General features: G+C 40.5%; 1 long non-coding RNA gene across 1 annotated transcript; it reads right to left on the reverse strand.

The window, feature by feature from the left end:
- Positions 1-1549: 1549 nt before the first annotated feature.
- Positions 1550-16045, reverse strand: LOC135970264 (uncharacterized). The gene is made up of 2 exons (XR_010585889.2): positions 14530-16045; positions 1550-5552 (listed from the first exon to the last, which is right to left on the reverse strand). It is a non-coding gene; the product is annotated as an uncharacterized lncRNA (long non-coding RNA).
- Positions 16046-20253: the final 4208 nt, after the last annotated feature.

The following is a 20253-nucleotide window of genomic DNA, read 5'->3' on the forward strand; positions in this document are numbered from 1 at the left end:
GTCAGGAGTTTGAGACCAGCCTGGCCAACATGGTGAAATCCCATCTTTACTAAAAAAAAAATACAAGAATTAGCTGGGTGTGGTGGCAGCCACTGGTAGTCCCAACTACTCGGGAGGCTGAGGCGGGAGGCTGAGGCGGGAGACTCGCTTGAACCCAGTAGGCAGAGGTTGCAACGAGCCAAGATCGTGCCACTGCACTCCAGTCTGGGCAACAAGAGCAAAACTCTGTCTCAAAAAGAAAGAAAAAAAAAAAAAGAATAAAAGTTGCAGTCTGCAATATTTTGAATATTATCAGTTTATTTTTAGATTCATGTATCATCATTACATTGCCATTGAAATGAAAGGTGGAAGCAAGTAACTGCGTGGGCTTGCTCACCAGTTTTTCTTTTTTTTTCTATTATTGGTCAGTATGTTTCTGGATGTGAACGACTGATACCCAACCCGAACTAATGTAGTCAAAAAGAGAATATTTTTTCCTATGTAACCACAAGAAAGGAAGAGGAGCAGTGGTATAGCTGGACTATTTTGCCCTCCACCCTTTATCATAGCTTCTTTCTAATACTGGCTCCATTATCTCTTCTGCAACCTGGTTTCCTCCACGTGGGTGCTCTAGGAATGCACCTTTGAGTCCCAATGTCGGCAAAGCAATGACACTCCTTCCCCTCCAAGTCCAGTTTGGCATATGCTGAGGGAGAGCTATGATTGGTCTTGCTCGAGTCAGGTAGACACCAACACCATCTCTTATCACTGGGGGGGTGAAGTGTTGTCTAAATGGTTGGCTCAGTTTGAGTTATGTGTGCACCTCAGGCCTATCATTATTTGTGGTCAGGTGCATAGACTGGGAAGGAAAATCACGTGTTCTTAAGCCAAATGTTTGCAAAGGTGAAGGAAGCATTTCCCAAGGGAAAAAGTTGCTTCCTCAGAGAAAGGAGGAAGGCATTCTAGGCAGACAAAACAATTCCTACTCATTATAATAACTTTTACTCATTTGACACCACCTATTCAGAAATTCTCTTTATATCCAAGACAGATTATTATACACCGTTCTTAAGTTTTGTCATTTTTAATGTTTTATTTTAATCCAATTATAGTTTGGGTTTGATTTCCTGGTCTATCCCATCAATTAACTTTTCAAGGTTAACAACAATAATCTTCTTTATAGACATTTTTAAAATAACTTTACAAAATCAAGAACTACAGCTATGCATAAAGTAATGTGAACATTTCTGGCCCGTTGTCCATGTACCCTAAATCTCCAACCAAGTGACATAACAGGTTGGTGGGTATCTTTCTAACCCTTTTCCTAATCATATCCTAAAACACACACACAAACAGAGAAATGTTTTAAAACAAAATATATGATACCTTGTATGGTATTCTATAGCTCTTTTTACTTATTTTAAAGTAGTCAATTTTATATATCAATATACATAGTATTCCCCACTTCTATTTAATGGTTGCATAGTAAGTATTCCATTTAATAAATATAACAGAATTTATTTAATCACTTCCCTTTCCTTAGACACTTAAGCTGCTTCCAGTTGCATTCTTTTATTTTATTTTTATTTTTTTGAGACAAAGTCTTACTTTGTTCCTCAGGCTGGAGTGCAGTGGTGTGATCACACTTCACTGAAACCTTGACCTCCCAGGGTCGATCCTCCCACCTCAGCCTCCTGAGTAGCTGGGACACCAAGCCCAGCCAATTTTTAAAATTATTTGTAGAGATGGGGGGGTCTTCCTATGTTTCCCAGGCTGGTTTTAAACTCCCGAGCATGAGCATTCCTTCTGCCTCGGCCTCCCAAAGTGCTGGAATTATAGGCGTGAGCCACTGCACCCAGCCAAACTGAATTATTTTAAAGCAAAAGATATACATGTTTCCAACAAGGGATATATATGTTTCCAACAAGGGTATATGTGTCCTTTTGTACATATCTCCGCACCCTCGTGTAAGTACATTTAGAAAAACAATTCCAAGAAATGGATAGCTGGGTCAAAGAGTATGCCAGCAATAGTACTAATTACTCTGTTATAGTTAATCATTATGTTACTATCTCTTTTATTCTAACCTGTCCTAGATTAATGACTGCTACAATTCCTCTCATTTATTTGCTAAAACATATTACCCATTCTTTATATTTTCACTGTGATTGTTGGAGTCATTCCATTGCAGAAAAGTTAGAAGTTTCTCCTGACTTCTTATGCACTATAAAGTTGTTTTCTTGTGCAAGAATAATTTTCCTGACTCCCTTTTTGCATATCTACTGCTAATTTTTGATACTGATGTTTTCATTTGTGTTCAATAGAAAAAGAAATCTCTGACCAATTACTCTGGCATTTGGTGACATCTTCAGCTAAGCATTTAAAAATATACTCCAAAACACCACCAACCGGAAATGTGTTATTCCATTTTCCAGAGACCCTAAGTTTTAGACTTAATCATCAAAAGTTTTTATGTTGTATTTAAATGTTAGGTATGAAAATCAGTCTTAACAGATTCTATTGAGCATATCTGAATGTCTTCTTGGTTTCTCAAGACCATCATTAGACGCCCCTGTCATATACACATGATCTCGGAGAAGGTTCGCTCCTGCACTAAATGAACAAAAATGTCTTAAGTCCTTGGGTCAGCTTTGTAGAGTTGGTTTTAAATTTCTCCCAACATTAGCTCTCTCTTGACTGAGAGCTAACACACCGCTTGTTGTTTTCAACAGACCCTGCCTTTTCTTATCTCCTTTCTATGAGTAAATCATTTTATCAAGCTTATTTCCAATGAATAAATAAACAGATAAAAGGGACTCTAACAGACTTCCTGTGAGTAAAGTGACTAAGCTTTATGTAGTTCATGGACTTTGCCACATTTATTTTGCCTGCTTGCTGGTTTATTTTGCTGTTTTCTGATGCCTAGCTATGTTCTAGAAAGACTACATAGTTGAATTTTGGATTAATAAGACATACATGTTAATTATAACACCTAGAGAATCAGGATCATAGAGTACCTCAAATACAGACGTTTTTAAAAGTGCCAGAATATCAAAAGAAGATATAACTATACTCAAATATTAAAGCATCAAAGCATAATATACTCGCGTGGTTCAAAATTTTAAAGGATACTTTGAAACACTTTTCTACCTGATCCTCCTCCCTCAAGGCAACCAATGTTATCACTTTCTTCTATGTCTTTACAGAGGTAATTTTAAGCATATACGTCTGCATAAGTAAATGCATACAAGCACATTTTCTTTTTGTACAAATGGTAGTATATTGAACATATGTCCTATGCAGTACAGATCACTGTATATTTATACATAAGACATTCTTGGTTCTTGTTTCCTTTTTTAATAACTCCAGATTATTCCACCAAATGGAATACATACCTTATTTCTCTGTACCGGAATATCTAAATGACAATTTCTAGAAGAGGAACTGCTAGACCAAAGCGTAAAAGCATTTGTCGCTTTAATATATATTACATAACTGCCCTTCATGCAGGTGATTACATTTTACACTACCTATTTTCACGCAGTGTATTATAAAACTTTTTGACATTTGCCAGTTTAATAAGTGAAAATAGTATCTTAATATGGTTTTAATTTTTATTGTTCTCTTTATGGATGAAGATGAAAATATTCTCATATGTGCTTATCTTTTGCCCATTTTTCTGCTGAGAAGTTATATTTTTTCTTATAGGAGCTTTTTACACATGACACAAATTAACCTTTTGTGATATGAGTTGAAAATACTTTCTGATGTTTTCGTGTGTCTATTTACCTTGGGGTAGTATTAACCAAAGCAAATTTTTAAAAAATTCTTAATAAAGTCAGGTTTGTCAATCTTCTATGACATCTGTGTTTTATGTCATCCTAAGAAAGGTCTTACCCATTTTTATAAACATTCTTTTATTTCTTATGTTAAATCTATGTTTTTTTTTTTTTTACATTTAAATATTTGACCCATTTTAAACAGCTTGGTATGACATAGGCAGTAATGGAATTAACTTTTGTTTTTTAGGTAGCTGCCTAGTTTGACCATTTATTAAATAATTCATTTTTTCCCAATGATAGTACTGAGTGTTTAAATTATAGCTATATAATCTCTTTTACAGATATAGTTATTCCTCATTATGCCTCCATTTCAGAATGTTTTTGAAAATTTTTTGCTTGTTTATTTTTCCATAATGAAAAATATAATCTGAGCTTGGCATAATGGCTTATGTGTGTAATCCCAGCTATTCAGGGGGCTGAGGTGGGAGGATCACTTAAGTCCAGCAGTTCAAGTCTGCAGTGAGCTATGATCATGCCACTACACTCTAGCCTGGGTGATAGAGCAAGACTCTGTCTCTAAAAATATAAATGAATGAAATAATGAATGAATGAATTAATAAAGTATAATCTGCTTGTCTAGCTTTAAAAAATACTATTGAATTTTTAATTGTGATTGTAACATTTTTATGGATACACTTAGGGGAGAATTGATATCTTTATATTGTTTACTCCACCTTTCCATCTGTTCAAATCTACTTTTGTGTCTTTCAGGAGCATTTTTTTTAAGTGTCAATCTCGTTTAAATGCAAATCGTTACTTGTCAAGCTTATTCTTAATAATGTTATATTTGTTTTTGCTTTTGTAAATGAGGTTCTTTTCTTCCACTACATTGTCTAACTTAATATGTTTTATATGTGAAGTTTTTTGACTCTCAATATAAATTTTGTGCCCAGCCACATGGGTTTTTTACTTTATTTTGTTGAGATTTCCAGATAAACAAATTATTTAAAATTCATGTTAATCTTATTTACTCCTCCTTTTTAACATCTTGCCCCTGCATTTTTTTCTCTTGTCTAATTGCATAGGCTAACATGCCAGAAATTTTAATTAGTTTACATAGAGATGCAGTACATAAATTTAAGTTGAATATCTGTCATTCCATAAGACACACAGATTATGTGTGTTATTATTTATTTTGGATTGATCTGTCCTCTCACCAGGAGCTCAGGCAGCTGTTAAACTCTGGAAAGAGGGCCTAAAAAAGATAGGGGTATGGATAATGGAAGCCTTGCATAAATTCTAATCAAAGTGGCAGAAAGCACTTTCTAACCCACCATCCTTCCTCCAGGGAGGGCAAAGACTGATGTCGATGTCTTTGCTGACCTCTTCTGGCAAATCTGAGGGTAGCCAGAAGATGCAAGATTTGATTGGTTCTTTTTTCCACTTCAATTTCATGTGATCACAAAGTCCCTGGGTTTGCCTGATTCGCCTGCTTGAAAAGATTTTTCAGTATCCCAGAAGTTTTTTTTAAAGTCCACACTTTCTTTAACCTCTCAGTCTTCTTCTTTTCTTCCTTCTCTTTTATAAAATGTTCAAAGCTTTATCTCCCTTCCCTCTCTCGCATTTTTGGCTGTTCAAATATCTCTGTATCCACCATTATCTTCCCCACTTGACTTTATTTCTGAGCTCCAAATTCCTGCAGTCTTTGGAAATAGGGCAAATAAATGAGAAGTCACTGATCACCTTGGCTGGAACAGTTTCAGTGGACAGTGGGAAGGAGAATCCAACTTGCTGTGGATTTAAAAAAATGCATGTGAAGTATGTAAATAATAACAGTGGGTATGTACTTGTATTTCAAAAGCTTTGCAGGAAATAGATATAAGATTGGATGGTAACGTAGTGGTTAAACAACTATAAGAAAAGGGCATTCATTCATTCATTGTTTAGGGAGTGCAGTGGCCCTGCAAATGCTCCTCTCATATCTCTAACGATAGGGAGCATAGCTGACTGGCAGCCCTAGCTGCTATGCTCCAAAATCCTTCTCATGTCTTCGTTAGGTCTTGCTTCCCACAGACTGCTCCCAGCTAATGACTGTGGCTGGCAGGGAGCCACTCAGGTAAGCAATGTAAACTTAAGAACAACTCGGTGCCCTTGTTGGACTTTGTTGGAGCTGCACGGCTGTTGCAGATCTTCCACTCAATCTTCCCACCTTGACTCTCTCCTTCATAATGTTCATGCCCCCATTACTATCTGATGGCTCTCCCTGCCTTCCCAATGCCAGGCTTCTTCTTTCTCCCTCCGTATTTTCCCAAAGAAATTGCTCAGACTTCTGATCCTTCTGGGTGTCTACTTCTTGGAAGACTCCACCTACCACAGAGTGGAATAGCCTGGAGCAGGTTTGTAGGGTAAGAGTAGAAGTGAGAAAAGAATGCTTTACTTCCCATTTCTCAACTGCAGATTTCTTCCCAAACTTTCTAGTCTTTGTCTGCCTGTCTGGTGTCCTGCTGTGTTGCTACACCTTTCCCTCTTTGCATTCTCTTGATGTGACCCTTGACCTTGTCCCAATTCTGAACTTTCTATCTAGCTTTCAACCTAAGTAGACCAAAGGCATCAGAGCAACATCAGTGGATTCCAAGGAGGGCAGCCATCTTCTCCTAGGGTTTTGTTTCTGCTGCTGAAACATTGCCCTCTTGTGGTTGCCTCTATAATGACATACGAAAATTAACATTTTCATATATCACAGAATTTCAAGGCCACAAGAAATAGGCATTTAGTACCAAAATAATTTTAAAAAGTGCCAGTCACAGATCTGTAAGACTTATTAAAAATGCCATGACAACCCATTGGCCTTTGTTTCACCACCCACCCATGCTAGAAAGAAAAAGGGTGTTTACTAGAGGGAGGAAATTCACAGGAGTACAGTTTTATAGCTCCTTCTCCCCCGTGCCCTAGGCAAGTAAAGGCAATCTCCAAGAGGCTTAGGTCCTTTACTTATCCTATAGAAATTAGGTCTGTTTCTTACACCACTTCCTGGTTGAACACAAAACCCCAAGAGACCCACCCTGGTGCCCCCAAGGGAGTGACATGGTGAGAGAATCTCAGGAAGCAATGCAGCCGAACCCCGATTCAGCTGCTCATTGCTGAAAAGCCCAAAATGAGACACGAATTGGTGGGAGGAAAAGCATGCTCATTCGGAGAGCCAGCAAACCGAGACGATGATGGAATTGCATCCTAAAGTACCATCTTAAGTCAGTACAAATTGTACTCTTTTTATGTTAATGCTGGAGAAGGAGGAGGGGGTTGGGATGCAGAGGTGACCAATGACCTCACAGACATCCGGGCACCAGCAAGGGTCTGAGGAGGCGGGGAACTTCTTTGTCTTTGGTCAGGTCATGATGCTCCTATAAATCTTTAACAAAACATAGTTAATTGTTTACATAAGTCTCCTTTAATCCCAGAGTCAGTTTTTAAAACTACATGATTGCCGTTTTTATGTAATATCTCAGTGCTCTAAAATTATCCTAGCCTACATGCAGGAATGGGTAAAGGCCCCTGAAACAAAAATGGAGTTAGTTATGTTAGTTCTCTTGCTATTTCACTGTTACAGCAATGAACACCTATCTTCAGAGTCTGAGAGAGCAAAGAGTCCTCTTGCCTTATCAATGGGAAGTTATGATAGCAAGCTGGTATTCCTATCATTGATAGGGCAAAAGGGGCCACGTGGATGCCATGGGAATGATGAACCTTGAAGGTTCCTGGCCCAAAAGCGCTACCTCCTCAAATGAGGAGACCCCAGCACTGAGAGGCTGTAAGTTTAACAAGCACAGGAATTGAGGGGGATCACAAGGCAATGTGAAATGCCGGTATTCCTACAAGGTATCTAAAGAATCCACAAATGCACCCAGTAAGAAAGATACCATTTGGATGCTTGCCCCACGAAAGGGCATCAGCAGCTAGGGATGGGACAAACAGCTCCAGACAAGTGAAAAGACATCATCCCCTTCCCCCGACCTCCTCTTCCCTGTCTTAATACCACAGGATCCAGGCAGAGATGGGCGATTGGAGTAGACGAGCAAGGAGGAGTGAAAAGAGCAAACCATTCCTGCTCTCCACCTGCAGGTCTCTAAATAGCCAGTCAGCTATGACCAGTGGAAAAGAAGTTCTTTAAATTGGAACTTTCAATATTGAAGCTCTAATATAAATTGAAAAGCACAATTTAACACCTCATAATGGGTCTTCATGGACACTATGAAGGCATTTTTAAGCAAAGTGAGGAAAATTACGGGATCTACCCTAAATGTGACAGGGGAAGGACAGGGAGACCTGATGGAGCCTGTTGGAGGCAAAGGGAGAGGGAAAAATATGGTCTGTCCTATTTCTATCCCATTGAATTTAGCACATTTAATAAATCGACTACACACACTTTAAAACATCCTTACATAATACAGGATGAATTAAAAGGTTCTGCCAATGAACTGAATGGAAGTATTGTCAGGGCCCTTCAAGGGAACCCTATATCTTATTCCTAGTTCATGTCACTCTTCTTTAGGGATCTTCCAGTGCCTGGGGCTTCTCTAATTTTGTGGACATCGAATTGTGTAAACCTTATAACCCTTACAGATTCCTGTATTCCCTAAGGCCACTCTTAAGGAGCTCATACAGGGAACAGATTTCTTCTTCTCTTGATCTCAGAAAGCATTCCTCATGATTGTTTTTGATACTTCAAGACCGCCATATTCTTTCGGATCTGGCCAATGCTGTGTACGTTCAGGAGCAAGAAAAGCATATTGTTGCATTTCATCATCACATATATTTTAAAACTAGTTAGTTACAATAAATTAATGGTTGCTTGGCAACCAAAGAGCTGAGGTTTTGAAAGGAAGTACTCTATTACTGTTCAAATTAGAACAGCAAGACTTGTTGAAATATTCTGAGTTCTGTTGAATTCCTTATGATGGAACCAAACCCAGGGAAAAACAAGGGAACACTCACATTTTTCAGCTCAGTTAATTTTAGGAGAGTAGAGAGGAAGTAAATTGCATCTCATCTCCTAGCTTGGGTTGGAACTGCCCAATTTAAGAACAAGTACTAATTAGCTGAAAGTAAAGCTCAGCTGTGACTTGGCTAAAAATGGGACCTCTTGCAAAAATGTACTTAAAACTGCGTGTGATAGATCTGATTCACTTTGCATGTGAAAACTGGACTCATACTGACAAAACAACGTGTGGGGAAAAGAGTTTGGGAGCATTTTTAAGACTTCAAGATGTTTTGTTAGAGAAATGACCATCTAGTGTGTCCATAATATAACCAGAAATAAAATCCAAACTGACATTTTGGCCCAGAATCTTGATGAGTATCTCTAGCCAACATTCACTTGGTTGGCTAATGGCCAATCTAATAACCACGAAATTAGACCTGGATATCAGAACAACATTTTTGATAAAATAAAGGACAGGAAGACAGGCTGGATAATTCGGAGCTTTCTAACAGGGTTTTGGAAATGTGCATAAAGCTTTGGAGAAAATTTACCCAATCATTTTGAAGCCTTCCATTAGTAGTGACTCAAAACTATTCAAAAGACTGAATGGTGAATTAACACATTTTATTTTGAACCTCCTCTGTGCTTAGCTTTTGACTGAATTTAAATTTCTGTTGGAGCAAGCGAAGTTGTTTTAATTTTGATGTTTAAGTCAATTAACCTCTTATTGTGACTTTTTGCCTTAGTCATGCAAATAAAATTTTTTATAATGCTAGAGACTCAATCATTTTGATGCTGACATTTCTTAATCCTACACATGGTCATATACCCTGGAAAGATATACAAGGCTCTGAAAACACAGCTGCCTCAGGGAAGTGGGTTGGATGGCTAGGAGAGAGATTGCTTTTCATATGTTCTTTGTTTTCACGCGGTCCTTTACTTGTGTACTTTTTTAACTTTATGCCGTTTGAATTTATTAATAATTTGACAAATCAATTTAAAACAAACTTTAAAATCAAATTTCAAATGCACGTGGTTCAAAGAAAAGCACCATGATAGAATGGAAAGAACAGGATCTGGAATTAGGGACCTGAATTTAAATCTCCTCTTGGCGTTTGTGTAGTTAGGAGAACTCGGGCAAGTTACTTGACATCTCTGAATCCCTGTTTTCCTTATCCTTAACGTGGGACAGAGTATTTAATTTACATGGTTGTGGTGAGGACAAGGCAGGTAATATCCCTCTGACAGACCTACTTCATGGCAAGTGCTCCACGGACTGGTTATATTATTGGTAGCATTCAATATATTCAGTAAAAACAGTATAATCTGTGCTTCCTGTAATCCCCAAGAATACAGTAAACGTGTTGATAACAGCCCAGTTAAATGCATACCTGAGAACAGGATTTTCCCAGTCATAGCAACCTGGTTTACAGCTCTAACCATTTTATCAGCCTCTGCCCCAGGCTCTTCTGGAGGGAATCAACACAGCATTGAATCCCTTTCAATTAACCTTTCTTCTTAAGATCACAGTTCAATCGAACTTTTAAAAGTTAGTTAAATTGGCCAGGAGTGAGGGCTCACGCCAGTAATCCCAGCATTTTGGGAGGCTGAAGTGGATGGATCACCTGAGGTCAGGAGTTGGAGACCAGCCTGGCCAGCATGGCAAAACCACATCTCTACTAAAAAGACAAAAAATTAGCTGGGCCTGGTGGCAGATGCCTGTAATCCCAGCTACTCAGAAGGCAGAGGCAGGAGAATAGCTTAAACCCAGGAGGCAGAGGTTGCAGTGAGCCAAGATAGTGCCACTGCACTCCAGCCTGGGCAACGAGAGCGAAATTTCATCTCAAAAAAAAAAAAAAAAAAAAAAAAAGTTACATTGTGTTTCCCTATTCATGGAAATCATTCTGTTATTATTCTCCGTGAGTCTCGGATTATTCTCAGCGAGTCTCTCGGGTTATTCTCAGCGAGTCTCGGATTATTCTCAGTGAGTCTCTCGGATTATTCTCAGTGAGTCTCGGATTATTCTCAGTGAGTCTCCCGGGTTATTCTCAGTGAGTCTCGGATTATTCTCAGTGAGTCTCTCGGATTATTCTCAGCGAGTCTCGGATTATTCTCAGTGAGTCTCCCGGGTTATTCTCAGCGAGTCTCGGATTATTCTCAGTGAGTCTCGGATTATTCTCAGCGAGTCTCCCAGGTTATTCTCAGCGAGTCTCGGATTATTCTCAGTGAGTCTCGGATTATTCTCAGCGAGTCTCCCGGGTTATTCTCAGCGAGTCTCGGATTATTCTCAGTGAGTCTCTCGGATTATTCTCAGTGAGTCTCGGATTATTCTCAGTGAGTCTCCCGGGTTATTCTCAGCGAGTCTCGGATTATTCTCAGTGAGTCTCTCGGATTATTCTCAGTGAGTCTCGGATTATTCTCAGTGAGTCTCCCGGGTTATTCTCAGTGAGTCTCGGATTATTCTCAGTGAGTCTCCCGGGTTATTCTCAGTGAGTCTCGGATTATTCTCAGTGAGTCTCTCGGATTATTCTCAGCGAGTCTCGGATTATTCTCAGTGAGTCTCCCGGGTTATTCTCAGCGAGTCTCGGATTATTCTCAGTGAGTCTCTCGGATTATTCTCAGTGAGTCTCGGATTATTCTCAGTGAGTCTCCCGGGTTATTCTCAGCAAGTCTCGGATTATTCTCAGTGAGTCTCCCGGGTTATTCTCAGTGAGTCTCGGATTATTCTCAGTGAGTCTCTCGGCTCCCGGGTTATTCTCAGCGAGTCTCGGATTATTCTCAGTGAGTCTCCCGGGTTATTCTCAGTGAGTCTCGGATTATTCTCAGCGAGTCTCTCCGATTGTTCTCAGTGAGTCTCTCGATTCGTGGGTCTCCGTCAAATCATTTTTTAAAATTCGATTTGCTTCAGAATGTATCTTATTTTTGTTTCAAGTTTTCAAAACATTGTCCCCGATATTTTCTGTCTTTTGTGTTTTTTACTCTCCCCCTCACTCTGGCAATAAGCACAGGCTCTGCCCCCTTTCTCCCTTCATCTTCCAGGGAACACGCTTTGCAGTCCCAGGCCTGAGCGCCCCGGAACCACCGCTGCACTACGTAGAGCTGCCACCAGGTGGAGCTGAATCCACACCTCTGAGACCGCACACGCCTCTGACACTTGGCATCGCGGCCTCTCTGGGTCCTGATTCTTTCTTTGGAAGGTAGGCGGTAACAACAAATTGCTAATAAACATCACTTAACTTGGAAAATGAGAAAAATACAATGATAGCAGAAACTGTCTCAAGCAAAAATCATTTCATGTTACCTCTGGTCGCTGTAATTAGCAGCATCCACGGAAAACGGCGACTTCCTCTCATATAGATCCAGTTTAAAACCCCAGGCTCAGCCCATTCGTCTCTCCTTCACCTCATTCGTTCTGCAGTGTGTTCCTCTGAGCGCCTCACATTCACACATCTGCAGGCAGTGCACAATGCCTTTTGCACACGGTCAAGGTCCTTGAACTGAGTACTTTGTGCATGTTATTGGCCTGGAGATTACACAGGCTGCAGAGCATGGCTGATTTGGGAAAGGCAGCACACAGTGGCTACCAAGCTCCTTCAGCTGCAGAACTCCCTTAACAAATTGTCAGAATCCCCCACCTGACGCTAAAAGTTATTAAATGGATCCTTTTTATCCCTTCTTGAGAAAACTCATGCAATACAAAACTGCAAAATCAGCAGTACTTTTCAGTGGGTGGGCATTTTCTTTGTAGGAGCATCATCAGCTGCATACGCTTGAATGTCGCCAGTACTATTCAGTCAGTGCATTGGCAGAGGTTTGTGAGCACCTCACAATAATGGCTGGGAAACCTCAAGGTAGCTCTTTGGCATCAGCCAGAACCAAGTTGAAATACAACTTCTGTCACTTTCAAGATGTTTCTTAACCTCTGTGGCCCTCACACTCTTCACCTGTAAAATGGAGATAATAACCTTTTCCTAGCAAGGTTATTGTGAGTATTAGAAACAATGTATGCGATGGCTGAGACTGGAGGTCATTATCTTGAGTGAAACAACTGAGACACAGAAAGACAAATACTGCACGTTCTCATTTATAATTGGGAGTTAAATGATGTGCTCACAGGAGTGTGGAATGATAGACAATGAAAACTTAGAAAAGCGGGGAGGAAAAGAAGGATGGATGATGGGAAATTACGTAATGGGTACAATAAACACTACTTGAGAGATGGATACCCTAAAACCCCTAACTACTATGCAATCTATGCATTTAACAAAATTACCTCTTAAATTTAATACGATTTTTTTTTAAAAAAAGCAATAATGTATGCAATGTCTTCATCATGAGGGCTGGAAGTATGTTGTCAGTAATGGTAGTCGTTATTGCTAAAAGCTAAGTTTCACTCCTAAGCAGCTTTGCTGTTTCTGTGATATTTAGAGACTCTCCCATCTTTGCCTACTGGACACCAGCTTTTCTGCCACAGTGTCAGCCAGTTGAGCTAGTGTCCCGCGGAATTTGCATGCTGGAACTCTCCCTAGCTCCACCAGCCCCACCTGTGTTCCTTGTTCCCCAGCCCTGACTTCATGAATCTTCCTTTCACCGCCTCAAGTCGTCTCTGGTTCTGCTCTAAGCTGAATCATCCTCTCTAACGTCTAGTCTTTTCTTCCTTACTCAGTCCCCAAGTCTCCTTCCATCTGTCTCTGTCCCTCCACACATTGAAGGTCTTCAGTTATCTTGATATCTACTCACACGTCTCTCCATCTTCCCCATCTCTCCAGTTTCTCACTCAAATTTATATCAACACATCATACATTTATTTTAGCTCAAGGGAAAAATATAAACATAATCGATATGAATAAGATACTGGCCAATTTACGTCATTAGACAAGTCAATCTCTCTAATTATTTTTTTCATCTGAAACTTCTTCTAACACGTTAATTCTGCACACTGACTTCTTTCGAAGTGTTTAGTTGTATATTTCATCTCGCAACACTGCATGATCTATGCATATAGCTCATACTCTTTCTCCCTCCATCATACACAACATTCTAGAAGCATTACTCATCGTAATACCACCTTTCTTTCTCAAAAGGCCCAAAAGTCACTGCTGCCAACATTTTTGACCTGGGCCCCTTCTCTCTTAACATGGCCTGGGTCTCGAGCTTTCTGCAAAGCAGCAGATCTTGGCATACAGAGGGGAACACAGCGGCAGTCGAAAGGCTTGGTCAGGCAGCTGTCCCCTGCCCTGTGGCCCCTGCCACAGGTTTCTGCTTCTGTCATGTCTAGCCTGCCCTTGGAAGGGCTGGGTCATCTTACTTTGAGTTGGTAATCTTGCTTATAGATTAATGAACAGACTCCTTCACCTATCAACATTCACTTATTTATGTTTCCTTCCTTTCATATTTTAGTTACATTTCTGCACCCTGGGAAATTTTTTTTAGGATTTGACTATGAATCTTCCTCTATTTCCATTGGTTCCCTGGGCAATCTAACCAACTTGCAGTCTTTGTTACTGTTAATTTGCCTATGAAATATAAATATATATATTATTATTTACATATTCTTTCCCTTGCACCTTTTTCTATTACATATATAATATATTTTTGTGTATTGTATGTAAAACATATATTATATATGTATTTTATATATGTTATATATAATATCCTGTGAAAATATATATGGATCTCATATATATATATATATACACACACATACACATATATATCAATCATAGGAAAAGGTGCAAGGGAAGGGAAAAAAATACATATGTGTTTTCTTGGCCAGGCGCAGTGACTCACCCCTGTAATCCTAGCACTTTAGGAGGCTGAGGCAGGCAGATCACGAGGTCAGGAGTTCGAGACCAGTCTGGCCAATGTGGTGAAACCCAGTCTCTACTAAAAATATAAAAATTAGCCAGGTGAGGTGGCACATGCCTGTAGTCCCAGCTACTTGGGAGGTTGAGGCAGGAGAATCTCTTGAACCCGGGAGGCAGAGGTTGTGGTGAGCCAAGATTGCACCACTGCACTCCAGCCTGGGCAACAGAGCAAGACTCCATCTAAAAAAAAAAAAAGAATAATACATACGTGTGTTATTTCCCTTGCACCGTTTCCTCCCTAGTCTACCTTCTGTTTTATCTTTCAGCAGACCCAAGCTCGGTTCCTAGCATGGACATGACCAACCATGTAACCAGTAATTTACTGCCCAAATTCAAAGAAAAAAGAAATCCAAAGATCAAAGAAAAGTGTAGATGATCTCAGATGGCTCTTCCACCTCTGAAGCTTATGGCCAGATGTGAACCTGCTCCTTTGAATGTGAACCTGCTCCTTAAGTGTGAACCTGCTCCTTATGGCCAGATGTGAACCTGCTCCTGTATTTTTTACGTTCTTCATCTCCTAAGAAGTGGTCCCTCTCATAGTCACAGGAGTGGATACCTGACCTAAGCTCATACAACTCAGAATGGGTAGAGCTGAGACTTGAGCCTAAGTCTGGCTGTAAATTCCGTATTTTTCCACGAATGTTTTCCAATGATGAGATGAAATTCAGGGGAAAGAATCTGGGCCTCTGAGAAAGCTACTCTTCTGCACTGACAGCCTCTCCAGAGAAGTTTTCTGATCAAATTTTAAAGTGTTCTGGGAGGCTTCAGAAAAGTAGCTCATCCGTGAGAAAGAAATAAAATAACCTGGCAGAAGCTGGTTACCTTCTGGAATCCCAACTCCTGAGCGGGGAGTTCCTGCTTGTAAGATCGCTTTCTGAATGTCCTCATAGTTGGCTTAACATTAGCTGGGTCTTCCATGAAATGTCTATTTAACATGACTAGAAACGCATGCCAAGAGATTAACCTTGAGCGGGGCCAAGTCCCAGCTGAAAGTGGGTGTAAGATTCAGGGGACCCATCATTTTCTGCCTGATGATACTTACTTTTCTTTCAAACATGAAATAAAACATACCCCCCCTCCAGGGGATTCAGCCTTCTTTTGCTCCCCCATCTAATTAGAAAGATTGACTTGTCTAATGATATAAATTGGCCAGTATCTTATTTATATGGGTTATATTTATAATTTTTCCCTTGAGTTAAAATAAATGTATGATGTGTTGATATAAATTCGAGTGGGAAATTGGAGAGATGAGGAAGATGGAGACAGTTATGAGTAGATATCTATCTAAGTTGCTTATTTCCCCCTCCAGGCCCAGTTGGCTGTTCCTCCTCTGTGCTGCCATGCTCCCCTGTACCCTTCTCTGTGGGGTGCTTGTGACCATGTGCTGTTCACTGACTTGTCCCTCTCCATCACTGTACTGAGCTCTTGGATGGATGAACTGGATTTCATCTCTGAGTTCTCAGTGCCTAGCATAAGGCCTGATGCAGAATGAGTATTCATTCAGAGTGTGTGTATGTGCGTGTGTGCGCGTGTGTGTGTGTGTGTGAGAGAGAGAGAGAGAGGAAGAAGGAAGGAGAGGGAGAATGGGGGGAGTGGAAGTGAAGGGGAAAAGAGAAGAGTAAAAAGGGGAAAAGGGAGAAGAAAAGAAGAGAAGTAAAAAGTGAAGGAACAAGGCCGGGCACGGTGGCTCATTCCTGTAATCCCAGCACTTTGAGAGGCCACGGTGGGTGGATCACCTGAGGTCAGGAGTTCGAGACCAGCCTGGCCAACATGGTAAAACCCCATCTCTACTAAAAATACAAAAATTAGCTGGTCATGGTGGCCGGTACCTATAATCCCAGCTACTCAGGAGACTGAGGAAGGAGAATAGCTTGAATCCAGGAGGCAGAGGTTGCCAGTGAGCCGAAATCATGCCATTGAACTCCATCTTAGGTGACAGAGTGAGACTTGGTCTCAAAAAAAAAAAAAGAGAGAGAGAGAGGGAATGACTGTGAGATACGTCTGGATCAACACTTCATTCCTTACCTGACTCCTGTAGGTTTCTCTAATAAGGGGCCCATTCATGGTGCTTTGGACCTCTGGGAATAAGTTTTAACTCACATATTACTCTAGCCCACAGCCCTCAACACATCTGAATATCCCTCTGTCTCCAGTGATGGTTACTCATGTAGATGGCTGTAGGGGAAAAATCGGGGAACTGCTACTAGACATACTTGTCATGGTGTTGCAGGGCCCTACCTCTGGTGCCTCAGATTCCTTTTCCTTTGATAGGTCCTGGGTCTGTGGACTGGCTCAAATCTGGAGATTTGGCAAACGATCCTGACTTTCCAGTGGGGTGACTGTCCTTAGCCTTTTTCTTCTACATTCTTGATCTCTTTCAGTTATGTATATTAAGCAGTACTCTTGTTAGCTGTCCCACACAGCCTGCCTCAAGAACACTATGTTCTGTGAGCCATCTCCAAAGATCCCTGCAATTCAGCCTGCTCCTGTCTACCAGTTCAGCCTTCCTGCCCAACAGGGTAAGTCCACACGCTTTGCATCTGACAGTTACGTGCTGCCACCTGGCCTCTGCTATTCTAGTTATCCATGTTCCCTTGCTACTAGAGAACTCAGTTCTGTAACAGCAGCTCCTAACATAATCCATCCCAGCTAATACTTTCTTTCACAGCACATTCTTTTTAATCATCTTGCTAGGCAGAGTGTCCTCCAGGTCTCCTTGGGAACATGATCAGCTGATAGGCTTTTCAGTCCTACATAGTAGATCCATTATAGCATTTCCACTCTTGTAAGCCTTTTGATCCCTTCCTTCATCGTCTTCCAAGGCAATTTTTGGCATCTCCGCTTAATTTAATGAAGGATGTTACTTTTTCCAAGCTTCCATGAGTTAGCAAATAGCATATATTAGACTCATTTTCCAGGCTCCTTGCCAGCGTATTAAATCCTGCGTGATGGGAGAGTGGCTTCATGTTAACAAACTCTTCCTTATCCTCCAATCACCCCCTGGATCCACTGCCCTCTGGATCCACCCGCAGGCATCCCTCCTAGTACCTGCTAGTGCATGTTGGCCCATTCTTGCAGGAGCTCTGGGGTACAAAATCTCTTTTCTGTGAGCAGCCTCAGCTCTTCCCCAGCTTATGTTGATATTTAACCCTGTTTATATGAATCTGATAAAAGGAAAGGAGAAGGGAGCAGTTTCTGAGGAAGACAAGCATCGTCTCGTAAGGCTCCAACTTTATTTGAATTCTTTGCGTATTCCTAAAGTAAGAGAGGGGGCCATATCTTCCAATAAGGGAATGAGATATTTCTGCAGTCCAGGGGAGTTCAGAGGAATTTGGGTGTTCAAAGATCTCAATTGCTTTTATCCAGAAATCTTTACACCAAGACTAAGAGTCCCACTCATTCCATATTATGGGCCAGTCTTTGCTAAAAGGAGACTTGGTTAGACTGAATGAATCTTCTTTGGAATTCTGTTACTTTTACAGTTCAATTCTAAGTCTTCTCTTCACTTTGTCAGCCCTTTGACCGCAGGGAGTATCTCTTTAATTGCTGCCAAAGAAGCTCTCTGACTCTCATACATTTAAGTAGAGCCGAGCATGTCATTTTCTCTCCTCAACAATGTTGGGGCACTTAGCAACCATCTACTGAATTCCACAATCCTTATAGTTACTATTTTCCTTGAATCTTTCAAACACTGGTGCAAAAGAAGGGAAAATCTTAACAACTGCGTTCACTCCAACATCTCATTGTTCTGGGGTCTATCAGTACCTCCAGTGATGCAGTTCTCTCTGACATCTGCCAGCAAGTGACCCACCTCCAGACTGTCTGCTTTTAGAACCACTTCTGATAGACTTGGATTGGGCTCATTAGGAGTGCAGCCTGAGACAGAGATTCCTGCGGAAGTGACATATGGTAGAAACGCTCTCTGGGAAAAGGGAGGAAGGCAAGCAGGATAAGCCAAGGGCAGAGAGCTAACCCAGGATACCCTTTCAGCCACGTCCCACAGGACCTCCATAGAGGCGATCTTGTGATGAAACCAATGGAATGGTTTTTTTGTATCTCTCTGTCAGGCAGTCTGCCTCAGGCTGTGGGGTTTTTTTGGGAAGGGGTAGAGTATAAACTTGCATGAGGTGGTTTCTGTTCAGCCTACTGTGATTCCCTGAAGGGGAGGTTGTAAGCATTTTTAGAAGATAGTTCTCACAGTAGCTGGGGGGTAGGTGTTAGAGTGTGAGTGTGGGGTGGAGAAGCATTAACAGCTCCCAATTCCATGACTAGTTCCAAAAAGTCACCTAAGAGAAGACAGACCTTTTTGATATTTAGGGAGAGAAAAGTCAAATATACAAAGGGAGTTGGCTTAAGTAACTAGAAGAAGATCCCAACATCAAGGAAATGTCAAAGCTATAGATAAATTGTGTGTTTGCATATATAGGGTCAGATTCTTGGTTGATTCTCATTAAATTAGAAGTTTTTGTTGTCCTCAGCACTACTGCTAACATCCCATTCTCAAAAAGTGAATAGGAGGCGAAAATAAAAGTTAAAGAAAAAAGTTTTATCCCCTTTACCTTAATTCTGAAAAAGAGCGTCCAAGTCTTTACATAATGGTGAAGAAAAGAAAACAAATTTAAAATCTGGCCATTTCTCTAAGAATGGTATTTAGCACTAACCATATGAAAGAAATTGCCAGTAAATCTAGGGGAAAAGGGTATATGTATGTATGGGTGATTTTTGTGGAAAACTGTTCAAAACAGTTTTGAACCGTGCAGGTTCATGGCCTTCAGAACAATAAAAAATAAATTCAGGAGAAAAAGTTATAAACAAATTGTTTTACCAAGACCACATGGTCCCAGCATACTGGAAATAATGACCAAGAGATGAGGGATTATCCCTCATACAAATATTTATCTGGTTAGGCCAAGGAGAGATCAGCATCAAAAACAGCTGTGATACACTGTGAAGATTTCAAAATACCTCACAAATTTAAAGTATTTCACTGGTTTTTGTTTCTGTGTTATACCCAATGTGTATACCCAATCCAAATACCCTGAGCCCAAGACAACAGCAATGCATGACTAAAGGAACGTGTAGCATATGGTTCACTAAAGACCACCAAACATCGTGACTTCCCAACCGGATTAACCGAACCCCTCAAACTTCAAACTCGACCAAAGAAGAAGTTTGTTCATTTCTAGACTTTAAGTGCTTTTCTTAAATGTTTTCACCAATTATCCTTATTTATGTGGCCAGACAGTCTGCAGAGCTTCCCCGTCAATCATAGTTGCTTTAAAGCTGCTCACCGATAGTTACAATGTCTGGATCAGCTCTGCATTGAGTTCCGTTGTTTTTTTCTCTTGAGAATGAATTGTTTCCTTGTCTCAAAAAAATTTTTAAAAGGCTGTACATTGTATGTAGAACAGCTGAAAACCAATCCATTTTCAAGAGAAAAAAACAACAGAACTCAATGTAGAGCTGATCTAGACATTGGAACGATGGGTGAGTAGCTTTAACAAAACTATGATTGACAAGGAAGCTCTGCAGACTGCCAGGCCAGTTAAACAAGGATATTTGGTGAAAACAAGCATTTAAGAAAAGCACTTCAAGTCTCTGGAAATTGTACTAAGATCATACAGCAAGAAAACATGTACTTAAGAAG

This window comes from Macaca fascicularis, chromosome 3, assembly GCF_037993035.2.
Source record: "Macaca fascicularis isolate 582-1 chromosome 3, T2T-MFA8v1.1".
NCBI classification, from domain to species: domain Eukaryota; kingdom Metazoa; phylum Chordata; class Mammalia; order Primates; family Cercopithecidae; genus Macaca; species Macaca fascicularis.